Source organism: Schistocerca piceifrons, unplaced genomic scaffold (genome assembly GCF_021461385.2).
Source record: "Schistocerca piceifrons isolate TAMUIC-IGC-003096 unplaced genomic scaffold, iqSchPice1.1 HiC_scaffold_1228, whole genome shotgun sequence".
Taxonomy (NCBI): Eukaryota; Metazoa; Arthropoda; class Insecta; order Orthoptera; family Acrididae; genus Schistocerca; species Schistocerca piceifrons.
The window spans coordinates 145,001-149,468 of NW_025727046.1; the positions used below are offsets into that span (position 1 = coordinate 145,001).

Genomic DNA, 4,468 nt, shown 5'->3' on the forward strand with positions numbered 1-4,468 from the left:
TAAGCCGCAGGCTCCACTCCTGGTGGTGCCCTTCCGTCAATTCCTTTAAGTTTCAGCTTTGCAACCATACTTCCCCCGGAACCCAAAAGCTTTGGTTTCCCGGAGGCTGCCCGCCGAGTCATCGGAGGAACTGCGGCGGATCGCTGGCTGGCATCGTTTATGGTTAGAACTAGGGCGGTATCTGATCGCCTTCGAACCTCTAACTTTCGTTCTTGATTAATGAAAACATACTTGGCAAATGCTTTCGCTTCTGTTCGTCTTGCGACGATCCAAGAATTTCACCTCTAACGTCGCAATACGAATGCCCCCGCCTGTCCCTATTAATCATTACCTCGGGTTCCGAAAACCAACAAAATAGAACCGAGGTCCTATTCCATTATTCCATGCACACAGTATTCAGGCGGGCTTGCCTGCTTTAAGCACTCTAATTTGTTCAAAGTAAACGTGCCGGCCCACCGAGACACTCAATAAAGAGCACCCTGGTAGGATTTCAACGGGGTCCGCCTCGGGACGCACGAGCACGCACGAGGCGGTCGCACGCCTTCGGCTCGCCCCACCGGCAGGACGTCCCACGATACATGCCAGTTAAACACCGACGGGCGGTGAACCAACAGCGTGGGACACAAATCCAACTACGAGCTTTTTAACCGCAACAACTTTAATATACGCTATTGGAGCTGGAATTACCGCGGCTGCTGGCACCAGACTTGCCCTCCAATAGATACTCGTTAAAGGATTTAAAGTGTACTCATTCCGATTACGGGGCCTCGGATGAGTCCCGTATCGTTATTTTTCGTCACTACCTCCCCGTGCCGGGAGTGGGTAATTTGCGCGCCTGCTGCCTTCCTTGGATGTGGTAGCCGTTTCTCAGGCTCCCTCTCCGGAATCGAACCCTGATTCCCCGTTACCCGTTACAACCATGGTAGGCGCAGAACCTACCATCGACAGTTGATAAGGCAGACATTTGAAAGATGCGTCGCCGGTACGAGGACCGTGCGATCAGCCCAAAGTTATTCAGAGTCACCAAGGCAAACGGACCGGACGAGCCGACCGATTGGTTTTGATCTAATAAAAGCGTCCCTTCCATCTCTGGTCGGGACTCTGTTTGCATGTATTAGCTCTAGAATTACCACAGTTATCCAAGTAACGTGGGTACGATCTAAGGAACCATAACTGATTTAATGAGCCATTCGCGGTTTCACCTTAATGCGGCTTGTACTGAGACATGCATGGCTTAATCTTTGAGACAAGCATATGACTACTGGCAGGATCAACCAGGGAGCTGCGCCAACTAGAGCTGAGCAGCCGGCCGCCCGGGAGTGTGTCCCGGGGGCCCGCGCGAACACGCAAGCGTCCGCTCAATCATTCTGCAAACAGGAGGAGGCTGAGCTCCCCTGCACAATACACCTCGAAACCCTCTCAGGTCCCGGCGGCGCGCAGCGCCGTCCCAAGTACTTGGTCGGGTTCGAGAGAGGCGCAATCGCCCGGAGTTAGGCGAGTAGACGCTTTCGGTGCGACCACCCGTGCTCCCAACTGAGCTTGCCGCTGCCGACAGAGGCCCGGGAGCGTGCTGTCGTGGCATTGCCGGCGGGAGACAACACGCGCCACCTACGGTGACCGGCAGCTCCAACGCCAGCGCCACAGAAGGACAAAAGCCCCACTTGGGTGCCGAAGCGAACTCTCCCAGCACAGCGCACGCGCCAACACATCCGCACAGCTGCGATACAAACCACCAGCGAGAACCGCTGGGGCGACCGAGCAGCAGACGGCGTCGCGGCGCCGAGCGCCGGGCGGCGGCGCATCCTCAACGCACACAGTCCTCAATCGGACCAGCACACTGAAGATGTCCACCGCGCTTCGCACCGGGCCCGCGAGGACCTACTTTGGCCGCACGGCGCCGCGCGCAGGGTGCGCCGGCGCGCAGCTGCGACGCCTGCCGCGTCCGTCGGCCGGCGCGCCTGCCACTGGCCGCCCCCACCAGCCGGCTGTAGCGCGTGCGCCCACGCACCGCGCGGCCAGCACGCCGGGAGGCGCCCCCTCACCGGCCGGGGACGGTCCCACCCAGCCACCACCGCGTATCGCTTCACACCCAGATGCCGTTCAGTTTCATCGGCATGGTGGGTATCGCTGGAACAACCGGTTAGTACCTCAACCTATCGTCGCCATCACCGATTCACCCCTAGCGAGAACAACCGCACCACAACGGGTTACCATTTCTTCATTTGCGTAACTTCACCAGAAAACGTAGGCGTCCATCGCCATTAGCAACTTCAACGATTATTGCATGCCTGTGTCAGGTGTCACGCCACACTACGTCTGCCCACATACACGCAACAAAATGTGCACGCCTAGACAATACGTGGAAGGTGGCCCCCGTACGTATGCGATGTCCATTGCTCGAACGACTGTCAACCGGCCTCTGTAGCATGTCGCAGATATGGAACGCGGTGCACCATGCTATCACGGTGTTTGAGGAGAGACGACTAGGTCCGAATACATCAACACACAGCTCATGCTGATCGCCATCCACGGCGTCCGTTCCTCCCACACGTCTCTATGGCGTACCACACTGCAATCCAGCTCTCATAGGGAGACGACACGTAGCTGCGTGCACAATATTTGCACTGTATGGTCCGCCGTTTTTGGGCGCAGTCGTTGTACGGTCACACATGTGCCACGATGTATCATTCAGTACATAAGGACGAATGTGCAGTACAGATTGTGGTTCACGCGTACGACATCAGCGGACAGTTGACACAGGCCGCACCACAACGTAGCCTGCGTACGTCGCATGCGAAGGGCATTGAACATGCAAACTTGTCACCAACCAGCTTGCGAAGGCAGGGGGCAAGGTGGGGACGTGGGGACGTGGGGAGGGGTGGGGGGGGGGGGGGGCGGCATGTACGTCCTGCTGCCATCCACATTACAGTGTACAGCAGGAGCATGTGGAAAGTCAGCAAGACTTGCAAGGTGTTTAACATGAAGCGATACACAGGGGAGCGGGCAGTGCGAGTAGCGAACTATATTGCGAGGGTTGCGGGTGGGCAACACTACACTAATTGAACGAGTCGTATAACAATTACAGAGCAGGTTTAGGCGACAACGTGGGTTACGTTAGCGGACAACGTGGGTTACGTTAGCGGACAACGTGGGTTACGTTAAGGCACAACATGGGTTACGTTAAGGCACAACATGGGTTACGTTAAGGCACAACATGGGTTACGTTAGGGCACAACATGGGTTAGGTTAGGGGACAACATGGGTTAGGTTAGGGGACAACATGGGTTAGGTTAGGGGACAACATGGGTTAGGTTAGGGCACAACATGGGTTAGGTTAGGGCACAACATGGGTTAGGTTAGGGCACAACATGGGTTAGGTTAGGGCACAACATGGGTTAGGTTAAGGCACAACATGGGTTAGGTTAAGGCACAACATGGGTTAGGTTAAGGCACAACATGGGTTAGGTTAAGGCACAACATGGGTTAGGTTAAGGTACAACATGGGTTAGGTTAAGGTACAACATGGGTTAGGTTAAGGTACAACATGGGTTAGGTTAAGGTACAACATGGGTTAGGTTAAGGTACAACATGGGTTAGGTTAAGGTACAACATGGGTTAGGTTAAGGTACAACATGGGTTAGGTTAAGGTACAACATGGGTTAGGTTAAGGTACAACATGGGTTAGGTTAAGGTACAACATAGGTTAGGTTAAGGTACAACATAGGTTAGGTTAAGGTACAACATAGGTTAGGTTAAGGTACAACATAGGTTAGGTTAAGGTACAACATAGGTTAGGTTAAGGTACAACATAGGTTAGGTTAAGGTACAACATAGGTTAGGTTAAGGTACAACATAGGTTAGGTTAAGGTACAACATAGGTTAGGTTAAGGTACAACATAGGTTAGGTTAAGGTACAACATAGGTTAGGTTAGGTTAGGTTACACGTTGTTGTAAGGAAAGGTGTAGGGGGGGGGGGCGGGGGCGGCAGGTTCCTTGATAGTGATTATAGTAAGTGAATGCTTGTGACATGATCAGATTTGTCACGTCAGGATGCACCTTTGGCTTATTAGAGGCGGCGCTCCAATTCTATGCTTGTGTGAGACCTGTGTCTTTGACTCATGTCATTGTTTGTGCGCTGTGACAGGAGGTACTATTGTGATGTTGGGTGCACCGTTGTATAGGACATGTGTGGGTGTTGGTGCCTGGTCTGCGCAATGGTGGATGTCGAAAGGCTGGGATATTGTATTTTCCGCATGGACCTCCTGGTCTGGTTGTGATAGTGTGGATTGTGTAATGTGGCGGAGAAGATGCACTGGATGTTGTTCCATGCTGGTGCTTACATATTGTATGTGCGCCCGTTAGAAGCAGAGAGTGGTGCGTGATCAGAGTGTCTGGCTGACGTGTGGTTCCCATTGTGGGCAGACTCTTTCAGCATGTATACGGACAGTTGTGTATATTTGCTGTAGTT

The 4,468-nt window shown here is 53.6% G+C and overlaps 1 non-coding gene across 1 annotated transcript in view; it reads right to left on the reverse strand.

The window, feature by feature from the left end:
• The window catches only part of LOC124729959, a 1,909-nt gene extending 628 nt beyond the window's left edge, over nucleotides 1-1,281 (reverse strand). Inside the window, exon 1 of the ribosomal RNA XR_007007841.1 lies at nucleotides 1-1,281. This exon is cut by the window's left edge and continues 628 nt beyond it. This is a non-coding gene — a ribosomal RNA (small subunit ribosomal RNA).
• Between the last annotated feature and the right edge of the window lie 3,187 nt (nucleotides 1,282-4,468).